The sequence below is a fragment of the Pinus tabuliformis genome, chromosome 4_2 (genome assembly GCF_031772625.1).
Source record: "Pinus tabuliformis cultivar Carrire ecotype Pingquan chromosome 4_2, CPIR1, whole genome shotgun sequence".
Lineage (NCBI taxonomy): Eukaryota > Viridiplantae > Streptophyta > Pinopsida > Pinales > Pinaceae > Pinus > Pinus tabuliformis.
In genome coordinates, this window is record NC_142304.1 from 154,845,223 (window position 1) to 154,855,555 (window position 10,333).

The following is a 10,333-nucleotide window of genomic DNA, read 5'->3' on the forward strand; positions in this document are numbered from 1 at the left end:
TAGTTGTATCATTCACTGGAAGAATATTTGTTTGTTTGTCTAATGTTTTTTGGTTGGTTATGATCTGTTAAAATTGAACTTGGGCATGGCACTTTAACATAACATAGGCTTACAACTGCATGTAGTCATGGTTTCTCAACTTGGTATGCATGGTGTTGTTCCTGGAAATATGCCAGGGCAATTTCAAACACCTCGAAATGGGCTAATATTGAACAGTGGGTTGAGCAGAAGCCCCGTGTGCCAGTTTTGGAATTCAATTTTGTAAATTAGCTAAGCTAGGATGAGTAGAACACTTTGAAGTCAAAACAAAAGGATGCAAAGCAAAATGTATTCTTACAAATATATCTATTCAACAATTGTTTTGTTTTTAGTGGATTTTTCACACTAATAGTGAAAAAAGGAATCAAGGGAAATTTGAGGTTTTACGGACTTATACATTGATGTTCCCATGTAAGTGGATATAGCTTATTATTTCACAGTATTGACTAGATATTGCAGAAATTTGAGATGTTCTTGTTGCACAGTTGGGTTGGAAAAAAATGGTATTTCAGAGCAATAAAATATTTGGTAATGTGTTAGTTTGGTTGGATCTTAAAATTTTTGATAGCAAGTGTGCCCATGTGTAGCACAAATAACAACCTTAATCCATACCATAGGATACCACTAACTAGGTTAATAGTAGCTACATTGTTTTGTTCCTAAATATTAGGATATAACATTAGTGATCCCAATTTATTTTTATATTAGGGTCATTACTAATAGGTTTTGTAGATGCTCGATTGCATGACATGTCAATTAGTTAACATATTTCTTAAGAAATTTTGGGGCAATCGGAACATGCGTGATTTCAGGTATGCACAAATCAATATCAATCATAAAGTTTAGCCATCTATATATCATAAATTTGCTTTAGAGTTAATTAGGTAGACATGAATGTTCTATATGATATCACAACTCTTATATAAATTAAGATGAATATTTTGCTAAAAAATGTGTATACAACCAAAGCTTAAGGTATCATATTATCCATAAGTTATTTATGTTGAGAAAACGGAACAAATTGGCACCACATTGCACTATTTGTATGAACATCACTCGTATCACTACAAAAGTTATTTTTATTCACATTAAGGAAACTATATTTAAATGGACATGAATCCATAAGAAAACAGGAAGGACATATAATATGTCACCATAGAACCAAAGGTGGTAATGGAACTAATGAGCTTGTTATGATTAAGAACAAAGTAGTGGGTAATGGGTTACAAAGAAAACTTATACCTTGGTTTATTATTGAAACTTTAATATATAAGATAATAAATAGTGAAAGGATATGAGTTACAAGTGTGGCCTTGATAGGTCATTGTTTATTGTGATGTTTCCTTGGTCTGGTAGATGAAATTTTCATTACGGGTCCTTAACATTAAAGGGGAGTTTGTTCCATAGCTATTCATGTTTGTAGTTACTCTCAAGAAAATCCCTTTTCTACACTTGAGGTTGATAATTTTTTTGAAATAGTGAATAAGCTAATGAGGAGAAGCATTGTACCCATGAACTATTTGGAATTTGATTTCTCAAAGAGTGCATCATGCCAAGGGTGATGAGAAGTTATTTGATCTATACTCAAGGATGTAACTTTCTAAATTCAAGCGGGTTTTGAGAACTCTTTTTACACATTAATATATGCATTTGTCAAGGAGATATTCTATTAAAGGCCATGTTGTTTTGACATGCATTTGGAATTGTTCAATTTAGTAATTTTCAAAGTAGATACTTTTGACTACAAATACCTTAAAGTACTTGACATGGTACTTGGATTTTTAAGATATTAATAGTTAATAATCAATAATGTTTGTTGTTTAAAATCAATGTGAGATTGCAAGTTAGTATATCTCTTGAAGTGCTCCTTATCCATTTAAATAAAGCAAAATAAGATTATGGATTATGAAGTACATATTAAAGAGAGGTAGGTGTTTATTGTATTTAAAATACATCTTACAAGTTAAGCATGTCGTATAACCCTAACTGGCCATCCATATTCTCTCTTACAACTAATGGTTGCATGCATGGAATTCACTATTATTGTGTTTGTAACCAACATACAATATGATGATTCATCACATTGTATTTATTTTTCATATCACGTTTGGTCCATTGCTACCTTAACTGGTAAAGATACTTCTATCCATAGTTACCAGACTAGACATCATGAGAAGGAATATATTTTTCTTCAATGGGTGTTAAGAAATCCACATGAATTACTTTTGGGAATGAAACCCTAGGAAGGGAAGAAAGGAATTTTAGAAATAATCTCTCGAACAACAATACTTATTTGTTCTCTAGACTTCTTAATCTGAGCATCTCTTAAAGGAGTGATAATTAGAGATTGGGGTTTGATTGAATTGATGAGATTTCCTGAAGTTGAGATTCTTTTGTTTTAGATTGTTATAATGATATTTTCTCACTTTGTGCCTTGCTCTGGGTTGAATGACTTGAAAATTTTCCAATGAGGTTTTCTCATACAAAGCCCATTCAACGTTTCTCATATTTTTTCCCATTTATTTACATTACCTTGGATAAAGTTTCTATTTGTCCTACATAGACAACTTGTGTTTGTGTGTGTGGCACAACAACCTTCCTATCTAGCTAGAATTCTCAATCCTTTCTCATTTTGTTGGGCATCATCTAATTCGTTTAATCATTATTATTAAGTTTTGAAATTTTTAGGGGTTTGAACATTCCTCTCCCTCTTCCATGTATCAAACACTTCATTTTTTGGTACATGGTGATCAAGTTTCTTCATTATTGGTTTTTGGTGATAAAGTTGACATTGAGTGTCTATTGGAATGCTATATGAACCAAGTAACGTGATTTATTATCATGTGTTGATAGTCTTGAATCTTGATATAATCCTCATATATTTATAATCTACGCAGCTAATTTGTGATTTACAAACAATTCAAAATTTGCATTATTCTTATTACTACATAGTATATATTAATTGATATCCTTATGAATTAATGAGTAGTTATATAGATTATATACATGTGGATTGAGCCTTCAATTTTTAACTTGCATTTTCCTTTTATGATCTATTTTAAAGTGTTTGATATACGTTCTCTTAATTTGATATTTTTATTATGTTCTATATAATGTCAAATTTGGTCCTTTCTGAAGATTATATACTAGTTATTTCTAATTTATTCCAGTTATTTATTTCTAGTGCATATAGTCTAATTGTTCAGGGGATTATTGCAGGACTTGTCTGTTGGGTCCCTATAATACTAGTGATTACCCCATTACTATTGTAGTTATACCCCTTATTTATATTGTTGTGCCCCTATTACCCCCATATTGTTATTTCTGTGCCCCATAGAATCCCTCTATTGTTATTTTTGTGGCTTTATATTATTATTGTTAGGTCGGCTGGATTATATTGTGACTCCTTAGACTCCTATATATAGAAAGGAGGTTTTGTCATTTGTATCATCCAAGAATTGTTCATTTATGTAATGTAAAGGAGGTTGCCCCCTCGAAGAGGCTGAATTCTAAGGCATGGATCTCTCTTTTCTATCTTTTTGTGAGCTGGTTTCATAACATTTGGTATCAGAGCTTTGGATTCTAGGGTTTCACTGCTCCAAACAGGTCATCGTGGAATTTTCGCTATAACTTTTTTTCTGTGATGTTTCAGAAGTCGCAAAAAAAACCCATTTGACAAGAAATCGCGTTGAACCTTGGGTCCGAATTTCAGAGCTTTTCGCGCGATATTTGCGAAGATATGATCTGAGGAAGTTGGTCTTTTTGCAGACTCCTGAATTACATTCAAAACAGGTGACCTGGGGAAAATCGTCATAACTTTCTCTCTGGGGATCGGATTGAAATTTCGTAAGAAGGTACAGAAAGAGGACGGACTGTAGTTTCTTGTATGTATGTTTCAGATTCAAAAGTTGAAACAGTGACTCGTGGCACGTCGTACAAGTTCGCTCTAATGAACCAGTCTAAAAGCAAGTCACTGTGGGAGATTTCACATAACTCTTCCTTGGAGAATCCAATTTGGCTCAAACTTGTGGCATTGGAAAGAGGACGCAAAAGGCTACTATAGGTAGCAATTTCAGAACTGGATGATTCGAAATTACAGAGATACATCAGATTCAATATCAGGCTTCTATAAAGTGAAAAAAGGTGTGTAGTTTTTTTTTTAAATTTTTGTGTAAGCTTGGTTTAACGGAATTCAAAGGGCATAGTAAAACATTATTATCGGTAACTGATGCCCCAAGGAAAGAAAATGCAAACACCTAGTAAGGAACCTGAAAGCTCTAGCATGACTCATGAAGAAGAGGAAGAAATGCTACATGATATATCAAAATTACAAGAACAAGTGCAACAAATGTCACGCTCACAAAAGCTAACAGAAGCTAAGATAAGTGGCGTGGAATCTAAGATAAATGGCGTGGAATCTAAGATAAAGGGCATGGAAGCTAAGATGGAGGATTCGATGGCAGATTTGAAGATATATTTGAAGACAGACATGGAAGAATTGAAGAAGTTGCTACAAGAAAGGGTCACTAATGGTGAAAAGGTAGTAAAGGAAACTCATGATGAGAACAAAAGAAATGTTAATCATGATTCCATAGACGCTAATGTTGGATCGAAGAATCACCATATTCCAAAAATCGATATGAGGAAGTTTGATGGCAAGGATCCCGCCACATGGATATTACAGATGGAGCAATTCTTCGATCTCAATAATGTGCAAAACGCACAAAAGGTACGTATGGCAACTGTATATTTGGAACCAAATCAGTTTGTATGGTATCAATGGCTTTGCTCTCGTAAACAATTTATCACTTGGGCAATTTTTATGGAAGAATTGATAGCACATTATGAAGATACAAAAAGCAACACTTTTTTTAGCCAATTGATAAGTCTCAAACAAAAGGGTTCAGTAATGGAGCACATTGAGGAGTTCCAAAAATTGAACATAAGGTTAAAAGATATTCCAGAGGAGCATAGGATTGATGTGTTCATAGGGTCTTTAAAGGATAATATCCAACATGATGTTCGCCTTTGGGAACCTGATTCATTAGAGAAGGCATTCAGGTTAGCAAGAAAAATGGAAAGCAAAATTATGGCAACCAGGAAGCATACCACTCACAACTATAAAGACGGAAGTGTTGTTGCCCCTAGTCTTCCACAACCTATAAGGTTGACACCACAACAATTGGAAGAGAAAAGAGAAAAAGGGCTTTGTTACAGTTGTGATAGCAAATACACTAAAGGTCATAAGTGTGCTGAGAAGAAATTATTCTACATAGATTGTGAAGAGGAAGAAGAAAAGGAGCAAGAAAGGTCAAAAGAAGAAGATATACTCCAGGAACAAAGCCTAGATGAAGAACAAATAAATCCGACCATATCTTGTAATGCATTGGCGGGAATTACCACTCCTCAAACCATCAAGATAGAAGGACAAATCAAGAAGAAAAAGGTAATAGTGTTGATTGATTCAGGAAGCACCCACAATTTTATTCATTGTAGGGTAGCAAAAGAATTGAATTGCTTCCTATATCCAGCACCAGAGTGTCAAGTGATGATTGCAAATGGAGGAACAATAAATTGCTCTGGAAAGTGCCATAATATCAAGCTATCCATGGGAGAATATGTATTGACTAGCCCAATGCTTTCCATTCCAATGGGAGGTGCTGATGTTGTACTAGGAGTCCAATGGCTACAATCCTTGGGTACAATAGCTTTTAATTTTCAAGAACTTTTCATCAAATTTTCTATGGAAGGAAAGGAAGTTGAATTAAGGGGTATTGCAGGGAAACCAGGAAAGATAATCAGCTCTAATGGCATGACTAAGCTTCTTAAAAAGGAGCAAAGAGGTGTAATTGCACAATTATGTTCGCTAGATGTTTCCACATTGCAATCATCTATTTCTCCAGATCTCCAAAATGTCCTGGACAATCATTCCAAGGTATTTGAGACTCCCAAAGGTCTCCCACCTATGCGTGATCATGATCATGCTATTCATCTGATTCCAGGAAGTGTTCCTCCAAACATCAGGCCGTACAGATATCCCTATGCCCAAAAAAGTGAAATTGAACGTATGGTTGCAGAAATGCTAGAGGCTGGTATAATTCAACCAAGTCAAAGTTCTTTCTCAGCTCCAGTAGTATTGGTGCACAAGAAGGATGGATCATGGCGCATGTGTCCGGATTATAGGGAGCTCAACAAGCTCACTATTAAAGATAAGTTCCCCATTCCTGTTATTGATGAATTATTGGATGAATTGCATGGATCAATTTACTTCACCAAGTTGGATCTTCGTTCGGGATATCATCAAATCAGAATGAAGATTGAAGACATTCCGAAAACGGCATTTAGAACTCATGAGGGTCATTATGAATTTTTGGTCATGCCTTTTGGCCTTACCAATGCACCTTCAACATTTCAAGGTTTGATGAATTCAATTTTCAAACCATTCCTTAGAAAATTTGTGTTAGTATTTTTTGATGATATACTAATCTACAGCAAGTCTTGGAAGGATCATGTTGAACATGTTGACAGGGTGCTACAACTATTGGAGGAGAAAAAATTATATGCAAAAAGATCCAAATGTTTCTTTGGAGTCCAGGAGGTGGAATATTTGGGTCATATTGTATCTCATGAAGGAGTTAAGGTAGACCCTAGCAAAATTAAAGCCATTAAGGAATGGAAAATCCCCACATCCATAAAGCATCTGCGAGGATTTCTTGGGTTGACAGGGTATTATCGCAAGTTTGTTAAGAATTATGGGAGAATAGCAGCACCTCTAACAACATTATTGAAGAAAGATTCATTTTCATGGACTCCGGAAGCAACAAAGGCCTTTGAACATCTTAAAGAGGCAATGTGCCAAGCACCGGTCTTAGCTACGCCGGACTTCACAAAAACCTTTATTGTGGAATGTGATGCTTCAGGAAATGGAATTGGTGTTGTTCTAATGCAAGATGAAAGACCCATTGCTTTTGAAAGTCGTCCAATCAAGGGAAAGTTTTTAAGAAAAGCTATTTATGAGAAGGAAATGTTGGCAATACTCCATGCACTTAAGAAATGGAAACCCTACCTAATGGGAAGACACTTCAAGGTAAAAACGGATCATGATAGCCTTAAATACTTTTTAGAACAAAGATTATCCTCTGAAGAGCAACAAAAGTGGGTCACAAAGATGTTGGGTTATGACTTTGAAATCATCTACAAAAAAGGGAAGCAAAATGTGGTGGCAGATGCACTCTCAAGAAAGGATGAGGATGTGGAAGCATTGTTGTGTGCCATTTCTATTATCCAACCAGATTGGATAAACGAAGCAAGGGAGGAATGGAAGAATGACGAAGAAGTGTGGGCACTTATTCGAAAGCTACAACAAGATTCCAGTACTTCTGATACATTTAGCTGGCAAAATGATTCGTTATGGTACAAAGATCGCTTATACCTCTGTAAGAATTCCCAACTAAAACAAAAGATTCTTATGGAATTGCACACTTCTCCCTTAGGAGGGCACTCAGGATTTTTAAAAAATTACCACAGGGTTAAGAAGGAATTTTTTTGGGATGGCCTTAAATCAGATATTCAAAAGTTTGTGGCGGAATGTTTGGTTTTCCAGCAAAATAAAGTTGAAACAATTAAGACACCGGGTCTATTACAACCTTTATCCATTCCAAGCCAACGTTGGGAGGAGGTTTCAATGGATTTTATCACAGGTTTACCCAAGTCTGAGGGAAAGAGTGTCATCATGGTGGTAGTTGACAGACTTACCAAGTATGCACACTTTTGTGCATTATCACATCCATTTAAAGCCAGTACAGTTTCTACTGCATTTATGGAAACAGTTCAAAAGCTACATGGAAACCCAAAGATTATTGTAAGTGACAGAGATCCCATTTTCACTGGAAATTTTTGGATAGAATTATTTTCTTGTCTTGGTACTCAGTTAGCTCATAGCTCATCTTATCATCCTCAATTTGATGGGCAAACTGAGATAGTAAACAAATGTTTGGAAGGATATCTTCGTTGCTTTGTATCTGATAAATAGACAAAATGGGTCAAATGGTTGCCTCTGGTTGAATGGTGGTATAACACTTCCTTCCATACAACAACAAAAATGACCCCATTTATGGCACTTTATGGGTATCAACCACCATCCATCACATCATATTTAAGAGAAAATTCTAAGGTTCAGGCAGTGGAACATCACATCGAACATCAACAACAAGTCCTCCAACTCTTAAAGGATAACCTCGTGTTGGCACAAAATAGAATGAAACAACAGGCAGATCAACATCACAGTGAAAGAAGTTTTGATGTAGGTGATTGGGTATTCCTACGACTACAACCATATAAGCAAATGTCCCTAAAGCAAGCTAAGAAGGATAATAAATTATCACCAAAGTATTATGGTCCGTACAAGGTGTTGCAAAAGATTGGTACTATGGCATACAAATTGGAGCTTCCTGTAGCTTCTTGATTGCACCCAGTTTTCCATGTTTCATGTTTAAAGAAGGTTATAGGTGACAAGCTCCCAATTCAAACAATATTGCCAGAACTTGACGAGGAAGGAAAAATTATATTGGAACCGGAAGCAGTCACAGAAACAAGAACTCGACAGCTACGAAATCGATCAATTTCAGAGTATCTTATCAAGTGGAAGAACTTATCTGCTGAAGATTCTGATGAGCCCCAATTTTGGTACAATTTGGGCTCATTTTGGCCTATTATACTTGCTCAAACCATTCATTTTTTATTGCTTATGCATGCATTTCTTAGTTTGTTCATGTTGTTTGTAGGAAGAAGGGTAGGCACTCTATCTACGTGACTAATGCATTATGATTCCAGGTTTTGGCATTAAAAGGGAGCAAAAGACAACGAAAAAGGAGACAAGGAGACAACGAGGTGGCACTGCTGGTTTTTAGGAGTGGATGTCCACGGTCTTGGGGACATTCCTCGTGATTCCCACCAAGAACTCCGAGCTCCAATCCATCTCCCCTCCGAGCTTAGAAGCAGCCAGCTGTTCTACAGGAACAACAGTTACAACTGTTCTACAGGAACAGCACTTATGACTGTCCTACAGGATCAGCAGTTAAACTCTAGTTGGACAGCCGAGCTCCTAAAATCAAGGACACTTGTTGGATCACTGTTTTGCATAAGTATAGAGGCTGTAGCCTTTGATAGGTTGTTGAAACTTTCGCATTACTATTGTAATTTTGGAGCACAGCTCGGTGTTAGTTCTTGTTGTAAGCCAGTTTTGGCATAACATCAGATTATGAATAAAGAAGGCAGATTTTGATCTAGCTCTGAGTTTTCTTAAGGAGACTATAGCTCTCAGGTTAGGGCCCAACCTGAGAGCCATAGATCCCCTCTGCTGTAGTGTTGTTTGCATTTCGTTTCAGCACTCTGAGTTTTCATTTCCACATGCAATTTGAATTAGGTTGTTGAATTAGTCTTTTTCATGAGCATAGATAGGACTAGTTTATGGTTGAATTGCTTTCGGTTGTTTAGTTAGATTAGCAGGTTGATAATACATTGGAGCTCCAGCAAAAAAGGTTGAGGAAGTCTCCACTGCCATCTCCGTTTGGAGATTGGAGTGCAGCCTATACCAGCCACAAAAATACGCATTTCTTTATTTCATGATTGCTGCAAACACAGTCACGTTATGTTAGATGCTTCCACTTGATTCACACCTGCACCACACTCCTTCATCACAGCTTCATGCACATTCTCCTTCGCGTTTTGGATTGCTGTTCATTGAATTTACAAGCACAGGTAGTTTAGGTTAATGCATCTTTGGTTTGGTGACAATCATAAGCATTTGTTTCACTTACACTGCTCTCTCTCGTTCCATTACCTTCTCCTCCATCTTGATCACACATGCAAACACATCTTTGACCCCTGCTCCGCTCTGTTATCTCCCAAAGTCTTTCACTCCTCACGTACTTTCATTCTCTAGCCCTTTCGTTGACCTAGCCCTCTATCTTCCAACCTACTACCTACATTCACTCCCTATCCCCATTCCTCCACTTCTACAGCCATCACCAGCCTCATTCCTACCTTACACATCTCCCCCTACCATTTCATCACTCCTCCATCACGCCAAACACTCACGGTAGGTCATCCTGTAGCCATTTGTAGACATCCTGTAGAAACCAGAGTATCCTGTAGGATCCCCTGCAGACTTCCTGTAGGAGGTCACTCACTCGGTTGCCGAGCTTCTGAATGTGAGGAACCTCTATGGATGGATGCTAAGGATCCCTAGGAACCTCTCCTAGCCTCCCCAACCTGTCCCATGCTTTCCTTCCTT